This window comes from Octodon degus, unplaced genomic scaffold (assembly GCF_000260255.1).
Source record: "Octodon degus isolate 3935 unplaced genomic scaffold, OctDeg1.0 scaffold00078, whole genome shotgun sequence".
Taxonomy (NCBI): Eukaryota; Metazoa; Chordata; class Mammalia; order Rodentia; family Octodontidae; genus Octodon; species Octodon degus.
In genome coordinates this window covers 10014470-10032363 of record NW_004524654.1, presented here as the reverse complement: position 1 = coordinate 10032363, position 17894 = coordinate 10014470, and positions in this window count along the sequence as shown.

The window sequence follows — 17894 nt, the reverse complement described above, 5'->3', positions numbered from 1 at the left end:
TCCCTAGAATCTCTTTATTTTTATTTAAAAAAATTATTTGCATTTATTTTATGCTTAATCTATGTCAGTGCCGTAAGTTTTTGTTTCTTCAGTTTCTTCTGGGATGTCTTTTTCTTCTGTGCAACTTCCTCCTCTGGTTTAGCAACAATTCATTCTTTTTTCAGTAAGGGTCATCTCCATATGGCAGGGGGAGCTGAGGGATGGATTAATCTGACCATGAGCTCTACAAGTATGGCGCTGAATCTTGGGTGCTTTGTTCACCTGGATATGTCCAATAACCAGAGGGTCTACATCTAAACCCTCAAGTTCTGTATTACTCTCTGCATTTTGAAGCATGTGCAGCCAAAATTCAGCACTTTTTTTGAGCCACCGACCCTGCATCCAGCCCCACTGTTTGGCCTGGACACAACTACTAACTCCACCACTGTAACGCTGGAATGGCACACATTGCTTCTGTAATGTGACATCCTTCAGATATTTGGTGGCCTTTTAGATATGCATACCCTTGGTGGCCTGCGCTGTTTCACGCATATTCTTAAACTGAACATGAAGATTTGAGGCTCCTGATTTGTGTGATTCTGTGGGGGGGTTTTGGGTTGAGAGAGTAGTGAACCATTTTCACAGGTCACCTCAGGCCACTCACAGGAAAAGCTCACTACGTGATCTTAACAGACTCTCCTGCCCACTGATCACTGCTATGTTCTTTCAAGTAAAGTAAGGGATTGTTACAGGCAGTCTTTCAGCTCTAAAACGTCCAACTAGCTACTTTTAAAAAGCCTCATTTATTTGCAAATATTTTTGTTTTAGGTACTACTAATGGATTATTATTATCGCTACTGCATGTGATGACATAAGTTACATTTTTATTGTCATTGATCTTGTCTCAACATAAGTTCACTACTATTTTTAAAAAGGTCAAAATTATTATCTTTGTTCTGAGGTTAAGGAACCGGGCTTAGGAAGTTAAAAGTTTCTCGGTCCCATAATTACTTAATAATTGGTGGGATTCAACCCCAGGAACATAGGATTCCAAAGCCTTTGGATTAATTCTATAGAATCCTTTCCTGAATGGATTGTATGTGAATGTACTGAATGTGAGGGTACTATTCAGGAATCTCTGAAAGAGAGTTGTTTTATGAAAGGTATGCTTATTTAGTACCTATTGTGTACTCTGAAAATGTGCCAATGGGGATGATTGAGATAAAACTGGTGCCTTGATATGTTTAATTGTGGAGAAAATTCAGGCTGGGTATGGGACATAGGATATATGTCATGGTTGTTTGATGTGTGCCTTAGAATTTGTATAGGGAGATTTTAAAGAAATTAATGATATAGGAGTATTTGAGACCCAGAATGAAAAAGAGAATGAAATATTTCATGAGAAGATTTCAAAAAGATAAGCACAAGAGCAAATGGGTTTTATCAAAGCTTAAGATAATAGGACAAAAGGAAAATACAAACCTAGTTAAAGTAGTAATTCTTATGCAGAAGGTGTGGTCAGTTTAACTTCAAGGCTGGTGGAAGCATTGTCCAGGAAACACTATGAATTGTATGAAGAGTGAAAAATATTCCAAGCACAACTGAGTTGGAAAGAGAAAGACTGGGGCAGAAAAGTGTTACATAAGACTTTAACAGAAGTCTTTAAGACTATCTGCTGAGGAATTAGGCTTCTGTTATGTCCAGGACACTATAGAGAGGAAATAACCAGTGAAGGAATCTTCTGAAACTTAAGGCTGGTCTTGGGTCAGGTCATATTTTGTGTTCCATTTTTGTTCCATTTCCTGCTCAAAGTGTTTCCATATTGTGATAAATCTGTGCATGGTGGTAATAGGAGCTTCCATCTGTGATCCTGGAAGAGACTGGGCTCTGAACAGAAGCCTGGTCACTCACTGTCTTTGGAGGAAATTCAGTTCAGACCCTGGACAGAAGGACATCCATATAGCACAACAGATAATCTCCTCAAGACCAGCTGCTCCTTGCATTTTGGACATGGAATAAAAGCCAAATTACTGAATCTGAGACTAGCTCTGTCATGGGTGCTACACATTGTTTTCTTCCTGGCAGCAGCAATTGAAGTAGTCTTTCCACAAGATTTGTACCAATGTGACACAACAGAACTGGCTCACCAATGTGACCTGGAGTTTTGTAGACCACAGAAAAGCCTGGCCCACATCAGTTCTCATTAATTTGAAGCAAATTCTAAGAAGTATCGCTTCTGAGGTATTTCCTCATCCACCCAGACTCCCCTGGAGACCATGTTTTAGAGGTAATCAACTCTAGATGAGGGTCTGCAGCATACTCTTCCTTGGACCCCCAGTACTTAATAGAAAGCCAGCACATGATAGGTGCCCATAATGTTTGTAGAAGAGAATTAAAACCTGTCATAAGGGTCGAATCAGACTGGGTTTATTTGCTTTTGTCAAAAGATGAATAATAGACTTCACAGGACCTCAAGTGCTAGTCTGTTTTTTGGAATCAAGTAAAATAAAAATTACAAAAAGTGATGGGCATCTTGGGGGAAATTCAAAGAAGAATAAGACATGATTTTAGGAAGAGAACACTACAGTGTAAGGGGGAGAGTCAAAACAGAAGCATATGAAGATGCAAATGGCAAGGCTGAAATCCAATAGCAGCTCCAGCACAACAGAAGAACATCACCAGACAGGTCACTTCCCACTGCCAAGTGAATAGAAAAATAATAAAGTGCCACAGGACTTCAGAGCAGGGAGAGATTTCAGTCTTTCTAGATGGTCACAAAAGGACACAGGGATGGGACAGTTGGAGGTGGGGGAGGGAAAAGTATGACCTAGCTCTTTAGGGAAGGAGTGAGATTTCTATAGCTAGAAGGGAAAAAGAACTGATTTTAGAAAAGGCATAGAGAAGGGCATCTTTATTTGTAGAAACTGAATAGTGGGAAACAAAGAAAGTTAGTTAGAGTGCAGTGTCCATGTAGGGAGAATTGATTTAAAAAAAAATGAAGAAAGAGGAGAGTAATAATTTTCCAAGGAATTTGTGGGGGCAAGCTAAAATAGTTCTCCCAGCACACTTGGAGGGGGACATAGGTCTTTGTCTTGACACTGAAATAAATAAATAAATAAATAGAAATGTATGCCTGGCATGATTTCATTTGCAGCCTGATTTAGCAATGTCTTATCTAGTTTGCCTCCTCTCTTGCCTTTCCTAATTTCCTCACTGCACAAAGAAAATAAATAAATAAGTGTACTATAGTCTTATTTATCCTTCTTTGGACATTTCTTTACCAGGCAGATGGTCAATTAAGAGCACTAAACAATGACACTGTTTTCTCTGTAAACATTTTTTTCTAATAGCCTAACAAATGCAAGCCTGTGCTGCCACACTGCCGAGTACCATCTTGACTTTCTAATTACAAAGAGCTGTGTCTTGATAGTTACAATTACAGCTGTAACAATGCTGCCGGGCCCTGAACAATACCGTTAGAGGCAAAGTGCTTATCCGAATATTCACAAATAAAGGCTTAAATTTATGCTGGAGAAGTAGATGGAGGTTAAACAATTGGGTGGAAAAAAATGTTGAAAACACTGGTTTAATGCTACAGATGTGAATTTGAATCCAATTATTCTGAAAGAAAAAAAACTTCAAAAGGTGCTGTTTTCTTCTGTTTTAGTAATCAATAGGTTAAGAGGTGGTGTAGTTTAGCATGCTAATACCTTTAATTCTGATACTTGGCTACATTGTAGGATTCTCAAAGCATAATGTCTTTTTGACTAAGTGGGTTTTTTTTTGCAAAGTACAAATGATTGTCTTAATATTCACATAAAAGGTTAACCCACACGTGAAATGATGTGTGATTTTTTAGCAGGTGATACATCCTATTTTAATAAAGGAAAAAAAAGAAGTCCCTGGGCTTTGAAGTCAAAAAGTAAGGCATCAAAAACTGTTTTGTGTTTCTTCATCTGCAAAATGGGTATATTAAAGGTGCCCATCGGTATAATTATTTCACCGGACTACAGTGCGTTTGCAATGAATAGATATAAAGCCTGCGTGCAACATAATGGCCGCTGTAATGAGCCTTGAAAACAATAGAGCCGGTTTTGTTCTTCGTGGTAGGCACAATTCGGACTAAGCTTCTCAAACCCTGGCATAGGAAAGTCATGGCAAGATGCCCTCCAAGAGGATACAGCCTCGAAATTCTCCAGGGGGCTCCCTTGCTGTCTCTGCTTCCACATTCGCAGCAAGAGCACTCTCACCACCACTCTCGGACAAAACTTACCAGGCTGAGCTGCACTCTGTCCTTAACAGCCTCTAACAAGTTTGATAGGGACTCGTCTTTGCAGGTCAGAGCTGCGAGTTAAAATTAATATTTAAGATTAGAAGGTTTTCTTTTCTCTGAGTGACTGATAATCTACTCTAATACTAAATGTCAAGTGGGCTCAAAAAATATGATCGTCATTTTTCCAGTCTGGGGTAGATGAAAAGTGTGCTTGTTTATTAATCTCATTTTTTAGGTAATCTAACATTAATATTAACTCAATTAAGTATGTTATGGCTAAGACCTTTACATGGAAAAACTTATTTATGCTACCAAAAATGAGAGAGCTACTAAAGGACGTCATATTACTAAAAAAAGAATGTAATACTTTCTTCATTTCTGAAAATAAGTAAATCAGAACAGTCAGGTTAAGCAATTTACTTAAAGTCAAACCATAAATCAGTGGCCACAGATTTTTAAATCTCATGAGCATGCTAATAATGTGAAAACATAGAAGGCCTCCAAGCAGGCAGATGAGGAGGAAGGCTGTCCGTGCTCTAAAGCGCTGAGCCGCTCCGTGGTCGGCTGCGCTCAGCACACTCCGAGGAAGTCTGCCTCCTTGCTAATCATGTCCAGTTCACCTGCCCACAGCTGTCACAATGATCTGCATAAGTGCCAATCTAATTACATCATCTTCTCTATTAAAGCCTTCACTGGCTTCCCCATTTGTACAAGATAAAGGCCAAGAGCTTAGTGTGGCATCTGTAATCCCAGTGACCTGATCCTCATTTTACCTTGGAACATGCTTTCTTCACGATCTCCTTTCATTCTTCAATGGATAGGGCCTGCTGATTCACACCTTCCTGCCTTTGTCTTACATTTTCTCCGTACATCTGCTTTGAGCCTACCAGGTGGCACAGTCCACACTGCCAGCAAGTACCCTGGACTTCACCCTGTATATTTGAGCCCTGGTTTTATAAGCTAACCCCTTAATTTTTTTTGCCTTAATTAGACTTTTAAACTATAGAATAGAAAATCTGTTGAAAAGCTATAGTGTCTCTAGCAAGTCCATGCAAAAAAATACTCGTGAAATTCTTAGCAAATGTGGAGACTTAGAAAAAAATAAGAGCCCCAGGAGCAGAAGAGAAAAAACACACTCACCCATCCTCACCAACCTCATAGCCAGTCTGAAAATGTAAATCAATCAGGCCACTGCACTTTCTTTCCAGGATAAGCATTTCAAATAGTAACTTTGGTCTGCCCCTCCTTCCCCAAGTGATTTACACTGGCATGAGTTCTCAGGACATATTGCTTGAGCATCTTATGTGTTGGTAATTAGAGATCAATCATTTAATGTATTAATCGCAGGTAGGGTATTTTATTGATTTACTTGGAAGACATGTACATTTTTTTGCTTGCCCTTGATTTTGCAGTGTTTATAGTTTTCTCTTTAGGTACGTAGCTGTAAGCACTAGATCAACATATGCATCTAATCCATCTGGGTTTAGTCTGACATGTGTACCATGCCCAACAGCAGTTTGTCAAGTAAATGAATGGATTAGGTAACTCATAATGGGGAGCAAAAATAATTGGTAAGGCAGGGGTGACATTCCAAATTTCATTTATGCAAGTGATAATCTTGGCTCCTTATCTTTTCCAAATTCCAAACCTCATGGAGAAGAAAAACTTACTTAGAGTTTTCATCTTTAATTGAGGCTATGCTGTAGTATTGACCAAGATGGAAATATTGGGGAAAGAATAGCTTATATTTAGTTAAATTTGACCATGTTTATTTTGAGACATCCATTAGCATTTAAAGGGAGGTGCTGGGTCAGCCACGAATCCAAGTCTAAAGGTGGAGGCCATGGTTAGAGTTGTGAACTAGCAAGTCTAGGGCAGGACATTTGCAGCCTGTGTTAGACTGTGATGACTTAAGGAATTCCTTAAGACAGAGGAGGTAAGCAAGATTGAGTTGAAAGGTCTAACTTTTAGAGATTGAAAGACAAATGTATAGCAGACACACAGAGCACTCAGCATGAGGGTAGGATAAAGTGGAACGCAGAAAGGCCAAGGGAAGAAAGTCCTGAGAAGGAAGCAGTGGTCAGGCATGTCGAATGCCCGAAATTGTCCAGTGAGATCAAGTTTGAGGATGGAAAACTGCGTGAAGCCACCTGGAAGAGTAAATCTGTGGGAAGACATTTTCAGTTGATAAATCACTTCCGTGTTTCAGAGTGCGCTGGCTCCCGCGCTGTGCAGCGAGAGACGGCCCAACCTCCTGGCGGGGCTGGAAGCTCAAGCGTCTGAAGCAAGAGTCATAGATCATTAGGGAAAGTTCAGTTCTCAGCAGCAAGAAGGATTTCTTCTGTCCCTTTGCCACGGTACAGAAATGTCTCTGGCTTCCGGGAGTGCCTACTAAGAATTCAAATCTCGAATCAATAATTTTTTTTAACATTTATTTTTCCTAAACTTATTGGCTTTTAGTTTGGATTACCCACAAGTCTCTCACATCCTCAACTCTGTTCGTTTATGTGCAATGTGTCTAAACCTTCCTTTCCCAAATAATAATGGTAATAGCTGCTGTTAGTGCCCTATTACTATCACAACCTCATGCGCACAGTGAGCACCCATATATTTGTTATGTGGCTTGAAATTAGATAGTTGTCACAAGTGTGTTCTTGTGTCTCTTCCTGTTGATTAGATTCATTTTATTTTTGTTCTCTTCTGCCTAGCTATTTTTAAATCTAATGAGAGAATGGTATCTCCAGATAGTGTGTGAAAGCATTTTTAATACTTTAATAATTCCATATAATTCCACGTGATCTTTTTGCTCCCATACTTTATGGTAAATAATAACCGCTTGGAGGAAAATATGTGCTTTCTAACCAAGAGAAGAGCTAGTTAGCATTACCAGAAGATGGAGAGCGGCTTTATCTTAAGTCAGCCACATAAATATCCATTAATTTTTTAAATGATTTTGTTTGGCTGATGGAGTATTACATCTCCAAATGACATAGTTTAGATTTCCCATTACACGCGCCTTATGGATCACATGCATATTCACAAAGTTATACAGAAGGTTCTAAGAGGGGAAGGAGCCAATTTTCATTTTCTCCGTTCTTGTTTGAAGAACCAAAACTGTTAAAGGGATAAAGCACTCAGAAGTGCCTGTTCCAGGTTAATTGTCTCAAATTGCTCATTTAAAGTACCATTATAGTACAGCAAAGCTAGTTAATCTACTCTGAAGCTTCCTTTTTTATGACCGTAGATACATTTGGTGAAATGGCACCTTTGGCAAACACCCAAATTGGATAAAATTGCCATTTTTCTTGGAACCTGGAAAAAATAACACATGTTTTGAAATCACTTTCTATCACATAGTTCTAAATGGTGAGCTGCCTGTTTGTCTTGCTTTGGAATTCACTCTCTCTGGCATTTTCTGATTTGACTCTAAACTCCCTGTGCTTTATCAGTGCAAGTAAACAATGTGCTTTTAGGCACAATACATGGAGGAGGGTGGGGAGAAAGGTGCAGAGGAAACTGGCAAGAGGAATAGTGGAAATATTTTTAAACATCACAACTGTGTAAGAAAATGATGTGTCCCTGCACTGACACTTGGGCACAACTTCCAGCTCCTGGTACCTCTATTATTGGCAACACTGTAGTTGGAGAGCCTCTTCAATGTCGACATAACTAGCAGGTGCCACGACCATAATGGTAAAAACATTCACTTATTAATCAGCACACATAATTCCTCTCTAATGCTGTCAATTTGAGATGGCAACCTGATTTTTTTTTTTAAGAGTGGGGAGGAGGGTCAACAACTTAATGAATCTCGTCTGCATTTTAATTCCAGCCTAATAATCTGCCTCGGGCTCTTTTCCCTCCCTCACTCTGAGAGTATTTCTCAGGATCCTACTATTAAGCACAATGGGATATTTACCTCCTTGCCTCCGTTTGGAGCCAGGTAACCAGACCCTCCTGTTCAAGCAGAGCTAATGTTAACCTGTCACCAGCTCTTGCCAGCGTTGTCCTTAAATTCGTTCCCCTCCCTCGGTTTATCTGGATCTTCCCAATGCTGATTCTGATACTGTGGTGCTTTTTAGGTTTCTTTTATTAAACACCACTGGGACCTAGAGTCAGAACTGTGCAGTATGTTGACATAGTTAAAATAAATAAATACAGCCCATTGTCAGAAATATTAAAAAATTCATCGAAATGTGCTTCTGTCAGAGATGATTTGTTCCTCTCCAAACGGAGGATGGGTAACTTCAGGATGGACTGGCGAGACAGCCTCCGTCTATCCATTCACTCCCTCATTCATTCTTGCCTTCATTCATTTCCTGATAAAAAAAAAACAACCTACCACTTCTTGCTCACCATGTCAAATGTAAACAGAATAGACTTTGTTATTAGGAGAGATGTGACTCCAAGCATCTGAGCTGCAGAGTGACAGCCGGCTCCACTCTGAATTTCAGGCAGCCTCTGTCACTTGCCTTGACAATGAAGGAAGTTAATATATTCATGACATTACCACACATGCATTCGCAATTCACAGCATATTGTATTGTTTACCCCTGTTCTTTTGTACTACTGCATGTAGTAATTTGCCTTCTAGCAACAGAAAAATTCCTCAACTTAAAATTTTACCCTCATTTTATTTACCCTTAATAGAAAAACTACTGCCTCCTGGCCCATCCTTGGTTGGGAAGACCACCTTTCTGCAGCATTGCAAACAGATAAATGTCAGATTTTACATTTTGATCAGACGTGTCTGTAGTCATTTCCTATACAGATTCCTCCTCTCAGCCTCCCATGCTTCCTTCTGCAGTCCGAGCTGCCCTTCCTGGGTGTTCTCTGTGCAGATGGCACTCGGTGGCCAGCTCTTATAAAGGAAATAGTGGCAGAGGGGGAAAGCATGCCACGGAGTAGGTGTGTACTCCTAACAATAGATCAGTGCTAGGGAATGCAGTGAGCACTGTGAAGCTCTGTACCCCCGGCTATGGTCAGGCAGCCCGCCAAGCTCGGTGATTTTAGCTGCAGAATATCTCCTGTGTTCACTCATTACTCCCAGTGGACTAGGCGCACGCCCAACACTCATGAGTCCTCACCCTTTATTTGTTTTCTACCCCTTTGCTTATGGGGCACTGATTGCTCAGCTCCGTGGCCTAATTTATTTACTCTGAAAGGGTGTGAACCTATAATAATGTTGAATGTTTATACAGGTTGTTTTGCTTTGGTGAACACTAGGCAGACACAGTGATTCCGCTATTCCCAAATACTACACTGCTATTCTTCAGAGTTTGGCTGCTGGGAAGGAGAGCTGCAACATGATTTGACGGCTGGGGGTAACTTTGTGGCAATGGCCAAAAGAGGCAAGCAGTCTGGTTCAGTGAGACACAATGACCATCTCATTCTCCTCCCAGTGATGAGTTGTCAGTGCTTCAACGCATGGCACAACATCCTTGGGCTGAGAGGGGCTATGAGGGGTCATACAGTCCAATGCCTTGTCTTGACAAAGAGTCATTTTTAAAATAATTTACACTAAGAGCCTCTGAGATGCCCTGTGCTCTTCAGTAGAGCTAAATGTTGACGTCTTTTCTTACACTAGGCCTGATCTCGTCCACAATTTAAAAGCATCTCTTGTTCTGTTAGGGAGAAAACATTTGGCTGTCCTTATATTTGAACCCTTTCACACTTAGCTGTGAATTTGAAACACATTCTCTCAAATTCCTATGTACTTGTGGTCGGCAGTATAACTCAGTGTTTACTTTTGTAACCCAGCTCTTTTACACTGGTCCCTGATTGTTTCATCTCTCTATGTCTATCTAATTAATTTATAAGCTTACATTCACCAGAAACTTTTATAAAGTCTTTACTAAGGATATGAGAGACACTCAGGAGCAGTGGTTCTCAATCCTGGCTACCTGTTCGGATCACCTGAAAATGTATTTTAAATACTAATGACTGGGCTGCATTTCCCAGAGATTCTGATTTAAATAGTATAAGGCACAAAGGGATATAAGAAGTTATTAAAAAGCCCCCTACCCAAGTGATTCTAATTTCCAGCCAGAATTGAGAGTCTTATCTTGGACAGGTTATTTAACATCTCTAAGCCTTGATTTCATTATGTAAGAAATGGGAATAAAATTGTAACCAACTATTTCCCAGAGAATTAAAAGAGTTCACATGTACAGTCTTCAGCACAATATCCAGACAGAGCATAATCCCCTAAAAGAATATTATTAACATTGCTGAATTTATTATGAGCATTATTTGGCCTAAAGTACTTAACATGTTATTGGAAGTCCAATAAGCACATAATAACTGAATATTGATTAATGGCTTTAGGTCATTCAGCCATTAACCCACATTATCTATTAGAAAAAAACCTAAGCATATTAATATAACTATTCAAATAACTAAAATCAAACTACAGTTTGTTTTCCACAGTAAAATGTCCCAAAAATATGCATTTGAGGACATTATGGAGGTAATTGCATTTGTTTACAGTTTCTTCATGAATGCAGAGAAAGTGAATTAGTGTCCCCTCAAAGATTTACAGTAGAGAAACAAGCAAACCATAATGTCTGAAGATTAAGGTCAAAATATGGAGAATTACAAGATACTGGAGATGGGTTTATGTTGCTCCCAAGGACATTTCAGCATTATAAAGACAACAACGTGATCTTTTATTATGATCAGGATCTCATATTAATTATCTTAATTAATTATCTTATATGATTATGATCTTATATTATGATCAGGATAATAATATAACAACAGTAATAACTTTGCATTTACAATATTTTGCTTCATTACAGCACACACAGCTCACAGGTTATCTGAGAAATCTATCCACGCTTGTTATCCCATCTTACAGATGAGTAAGCCAAGGCTAGGAAAAGTGAGACTAACTGACTACAGATAGCAACAATATAATGTATAGTAAATTAGAGACCAACCAAGAAACTTAAAATTTCAGAAAAGAAATAAATTCCTTTTCATTTTCATGGAATGAATGAATGCTTCACAGAGGTGCCGAAGTGTAACTTATGTGAAGAAAGAAAGATTTAATTTAAATGTGCAGAAAAGTAATTAATTTTAGACAAAGGAACAAAGAGAATAAGCAAAGGGACTTGACTGGAGAAGTAAAGCATGTATTAGGAGGGCACTTGGGAGACAATATTGGAATGGAAGTTTGGGGCCCAATGTTAAATTGTCTTGAACACAGGCAGAGCAGAGCAGAGATCTCATAAAAGTTACTCCATAGGCTACGCTTGGGGTAAAGCTTTAAGTTAGTCATAAAAAATGTTAATGCAACTTTATTTTTTCATTTTTTTCCATAATTTTGTTGAGAAATAAATAGCAATGAGATAGTTTCAAATCAAATTGGTAGGACAGTTCCAATAATTAACACATTGCATACTGCCTTCCTAGTGGTTGTTTGTTGTACAAGATGCAGAAATGATATCCTATTTACCAACACAATTAGAACAAATTCCTCTATTCCTTGAATTAACAGAATGTAGCTATATATTTATCCTAACCATTTTGAATACACAGATACAAAATGGACATTCATCTATATCCCTTTCTTTTGGTTTAGTTCCATCATTTAACTATTACAGGTGTTTGAACTCAGCAAAATATTCCAAAATAGTGCAGTAGTCCATAATAGTATTGGGTCTTCCACTTGACTGGCAGTGTCAGAAGTTGTTGAACGGAGTCCCCTACAGCTAAACATAACAACATGTCTTTATTTCTTGTACTTTGTTCTTATACTTTTCTGCTGGATGGTGAAGACCAAGATAAAGCAAGACTTATGTAACAAGAATTGTAGCTTTTGGATCTCATAAGGTCAGTCAAATCCCCTCAGGATTTATCCTGAGACCCTGTACCTCAGATTGTAGATCCTTGGTCAATGTCAGCCATGTGGATGAGTCACAGCCATTGCTTGGTCAGTGTGCTCCCCGTGAAAGCCTGAGAGAATGTTTTCTCTCCATGTGACTCTCCTTAGGCACACTCTACATCATTGATCACTTTCCTCTTTGGCCCCATAATCTCCTTGATCAGAAAGTTTGGGGCACAACTGAGTTACATGATGTTATAGTACAAGTTCTCATATGTGCTGAGTCTTAAGTGACCTTGGAAGGCTAGGGCAAAATGTTGGCCTTCCTTGCGGCTCTCCTTTTTCTCTAATTTTTGGTCTGCAAACTGAAGTTGTTAACCCTCTAGAAGACAAGCCTATTGTTATTGCCATATAACCTAGACTGTTGAGTTTAACTTCACTATCTCTGAATATCAAACATCTTAGACATAACATGGAACAGGTATTGCTCATCAAGTATTGATATGCAGAACTTTAAGTCCCTACAGAATATGACAAAAAATTTTAAATTAAAATATATTTAAAAAATAGGAATAAAGAATTATCTATATTTACACATAAGTCCACAAAACTAACCATATATAATATTGTTGCAGGACAGTCCCACAACACTCCTTTTCCTGTCTCCTGCTTTCATTCACCACCCCCTTCCTTTTTAAATGATCATCTACCTGAGAGACAGCATGGCAGAAACTGGTGTATCATGACAAAAAGCACTTATTCAGAAGACCAGAATGACGGGCACTCAAAGCATGAACCTACTATTACAAATTGCCATCTTCAGTGCAGTTGCTTAGTTCACAGGTGTCAGCATATATAGTTAGTCAGGGTGAGAATCCTTCCAATTAACTGCTAGATTTGAAAATCTGAAGATTCTCAGGATCATTGTCTTACCCATCTTGTAGATAGAACTGCATGGCTTGCCTCTGTCATGTTTCCTAGCTCTTCTCCTTGCTCTCTCTTCATTGTCTAGTCCTCAAGTTCTTGCTTTCCTTTTAATTGTATTATACCATTCTACTTATATTTCTTCTTTTGAGTTTTTATACTAGGGAAACTACAATATTTACACATGTGTGTCTGGTTTATTTCACTTATGAGTATATTGTTAAGTGGCATTCACTTAAATATAAAGGCTTTGAGTTAATCATTCTTTATAGCTGAGGAATGCTCCATTGTATAAAAATGCCACAACTTTTTCATCCATTCCTCAGGTGATGTTCATCTTGGTTGTTTCCAAGATTTGGCTATCACAAATTGCGCTGCTATAAACAAAGGCACACATATATCACTATGATATGATGTTTTCAGATCTTCTGGGAAAATTCCCAGTAGGGGAAGAGCTGGTTTAAATGGGATTTCCAGTCCTAGTTTTCTAAGGAGTCTCCACACTGATTTCCATAATGGTTGCACCAGTCTACATTCCCACCAGCAGTGGAGAACGGCTCCTTTTTCCCCACAGCCTCTCCAACATTTCTTTATGATAGTCATTCTTCTTGGGTGAGATGATATCTCAATGTTGTTTTAATTTTTATCTCATGGATGGCTAGTGATGTGGAGCATTTTTTCATATATTTTTTTCACTTCTTTGATTTCATCCTCTGAGAAGTGTGTGTTCATCACAGAAGCCCATTTCTGGACTGGGTCTTTAAATTTTAGGGCCCTAGTGTTTTTTTAGTTCTTTATAAATTCTAGAGAGCAGAATTCTACTTCAACGAGTATTCTACTTCCAGAAATTCTATTTCGTTGCTGGTACCATGCTGATTTTATCACAGTAGACTTGCAGTATAATTTCAAATCAGGAATTGTAATGTCTCCTGCCTTTGTCTGAGTACTTATTTATCAAGATTTTTTCAAAATGTATGGGTTGTCTTTTCACTTTGTTGGTAATTTCTTTTGATGTGCAAAATCTTCTCAATAAGAGAAGGTCCCAGCTGTTAATTCTTTCAAGTGTTTCTGGTACGATTTGATTTTTCTCCACTAACACTTTGCCTACTTCTATGTTTTCAAGAGATCCTTCTACTTTCTCATCCAGGAGATTTAGTGTGTCTGTTTTAATGTTTAGATCTTTAATCCATTTTGACTTCAGGTTAGTGCATGGTGATAGGCCTGGGTGAAGCTTTAGTTTTCAGCATGTAGAGAACCAGTTTTTCCAGCACCATATGTCAAAGAGGCTATTTTTCTTCCAGTGAGTATGTTTGGCCCCTTTGTCAAAGATAAGGTGGCTGAGTGTGTTTGTATGGGCTGCAGCATGTTCTAATTTATTCCATTGGTCCTCAGGTCTATTTCGTTGTCAGTACCATGCTGATTTTATCACAGTAGCTTTGTAGTATAATTTGAAGTTAGGAATGGTAATGCCTCCTGCCTTGTCTTTGTTGCCCAGGATTGTCTTTGCTATTCTAGGTATTTTCTAGTTCCAAATAAATTTTAGGAATGATTTCTCTAGGTCTGTGAGGTATGCTGGTGATAGTTTGACTGGGATTGCATTAAATCTGTACAGCAATTTTGGAAGTATGGTCATCTTCATGATGTTCGTTCTTCCTATCCAGGAGCATGGAATATCGTTTTATTTTCTGAAATCCCATACAATCTCTTTTTTAAGAGTACTGTAATTTTCCTTGAAAAGATCTTTGACTTCTTCAGTTAGATTAATTCCAAGATATTTCAATTTCCCTGGTGTTATTGTACAAGGTGGAGTTTCTCTAATTTTCCTCTCAGTGTGTTTGTTATCTGTGTAGAGGAATGCTATTGACTTTTGGGTAATGACTTTGTATCCTGCTATGCTACTGAATTTCTGTATTAATTCTAGTAGCTTCTTGGTGGAGTTTTTTGGGTCTTCCAAGTAAAGTATCATGTCATACACTTCTGCTCAGCTAGGGTCCTCTGCAGTTGATCAAGGTGGGCACTGGGTTTCCTCCATATTTTTCAGAATTTGATTCTTTACTGCAGATGCTGTTAATTCAGGGATTTCTTTTTTCATTTCCAAGCTGAGTTGCTCTATACCTTTCTTCAGTTGTTTCTTTATTTCAGATGCTGTTGATTCATTGATTTCAGCTGTGTGATTCCCATTTGCTTGGTGTTAGTGTCCTCTGCACTTGTTATAGGTGGGCTTGGGGGTCTGAGATTGCATTTTGCTCCTTCTCGTTGTCATTTTGTATAAAACTGTCTTTGAACCTTTGTTGTAGAGCTTTGGTGCAGTTATAGCCTTAGTACCTACTGAAATTCAGGTGCAGATCTACAAAGTTTGAATTTATCCAGCTGTGCCTGGCTTGGGTCTGACTGCTGTGCTCAGCTCCTTGCTGCTGCCACCCTTGGGAGTGAACCTGTTGTGCCTCTCTGGCAAGATGTTCTCCTCCTGGATTAGCTGGGTGGCTTTGTCCCCTACTCTCTCTGCAGGAACTTCAGCTGCAGAGTTTCATCCCAGCCCTGTAGGCCAGGCTTCAGCTGAGTCTGAAGGGGACAAGGTGGAGTGGGGGGGGGGAGGAATCTCTCCTATACTCTCACTGGGCCTGTTCTAGGGCTGGATCTGGGGGTCCTGAGAATGTGGTAGAAATTCTCACTCACTGGGCAGGAGTGGAACTGTGGAGTGGTGGTGGGAGGTCTCAAGAGGGCGGAACGCAAGAGGGCGGAAGAGGGTCTCACCCAAGCTGTGCCTGGGCTTGGATGAAACCCGTACTGCAGTGTGGGGTAGTCAGAAGCTCTCCTACACACTCACCAGGCCTGAGCTAGGGCTGGATCTGGGGGTCCTGAGCAGTGCAACTTTATATAAAAGCAGTGGACAGAGAGAGAGAGAGAGAGAGAGAGAGAGAGAGAGAGAGAGAGAGAGAGAGAGAGAGAGACAGAGAGAGAGAGACAGAGAATGAGAGAAAGAAGGAGGTCATCACTCTTTAAAAGAAGAACCATATCTATACATTACAAAAAAATACAATGATTACATTCAGCTTTCGGTAGGAAATCATTAAATGTAAATGTGCAATGTCAATTAGAGAGACCTGGTTAACAATTATGGTAATGATGACATCATCTGACAAAGATTTTAATATAGCTTTCTGAATATGCTTTAGCATGTGAAAAACATGAAACAGTGTCCTCAAACCTTAACACATAATACGCAGTGCAAAAGTTTACTAGACCAACTCTAGAGTAAACTAAGCACTAAAGAAGAAAAGACCAATTAATCTGATAACATAGCAAAAGAAAAATTAAACATAAAAAAATCTAACCAAGGAAAATATGTAAACTGAAATCAGAAATCCTTGGATCAGTTTTAAGCATCCTATTATAAAGGATTAGAGTTCCAAAAGGAAACTTATAATTTCATAAATAGTAACAGAAAATTATCAAAAACTAATATAGACAAATAAATTCAAAACTTTAAGAAACATAAAAACAATATGACACATTGTATCTAAATGGTAATAAATCAACAAAGAAAAACCTTAAAAATAGAATAAAATATATGTTACATATAGGATCATAAATAAAAACAAAAGCACATTGTCATTAGAATTGCAATCCAGAAACAATAGAACAGTATTTTAAGCAAAAAAGTTGAGACGATAAGGTGGAACTAGTAAACAAAAATTTTATAGCCAGTAAAACATAAAATGAGGGCTGAGAGATAGCTCAGTAGAATAAGTGCTTGCCAGGCAAGCTCAGGGTCCTGAGTTCATTCCCTGGTACTACAATAAATAAATAAATAAATAAAATGAAGGTGAAAAAAATTTTTTTCATCATATTGGAGAAAAGAATTTGTCATCATCAAATTTGTGCATGAGTATATTGAATTCACTAGGTCAAAGAAAGCATCGTTTCAGGGAGAAATATCAATATGTACAAAAAATAAGAACGCTAGAAAGAAAAATGTAAGCAACCGTAAAGACTTTTTCTCTTATTTGTTTCTAAAATACATTCACTATTTATTTTAAAATTAGTACAGCATCTTGTTAATTAGAAATGTATCTCCGTAACATTTATGATGAGACAAAGAAATAGTAAACTATCACTGCAATGTGTTTGTGGTACACTTCAGTGAGAATGCTTTAATATACTTTAAATTATTTGAATATGGGCTTTAGAATGTTAAAAATGGAGATAGTAAATACTACAACACCTATTTATAGTATTTACTAGTCATTTTTACAAAACAAGGCACGGCATATATCAAAACATTTAAAGGGAAGGTAACATGGAATACTAAAAAGCAGGTTCTGGAAGCTAAAAGGTATCAGGAAAAAAGAAAGATATAGAGAAAAAAAGATGGGACAAAGTACAAAAAGGGCAAAGTGGCAGCTTGACAACACCAATAAATTAAATATAAAATGTTTGATGCTATAATTATTAAAGATAGGTCAACAAATTAAGATAATAAAAGGCAAATTAAACTATATGCTATGTAAAGGAAATAGATAATCCATAAAAATGGAGACAGGCTAAAATATAAAAGATAGGAAAACTTATACAATGCAAGCATTACTCTAGAGAAAGTTAGATTATCTATTTTAATCCAAAACAAAATAGACAGTAGTTAAAGTAGTATAGTCAAGGCATAAACAGGGATGCTTTTTTTTTTTTTTTTCTAGAACCGAGAATTGAACTCAGGCCCTTGAGCTTGCCAGGCAAGTGGTTATTCTACTAAGCCATCTCCCCAGCCCCCAAGGATACCTCTTAAGTGGTAAATTCATTACAAAGGTAGAACAATCCTACAGTGAAGTCTAAAATAGATGAAACAAAGACTCATAAAAGTTCAAGAGATATACCTATAATTAAAGAAATTAC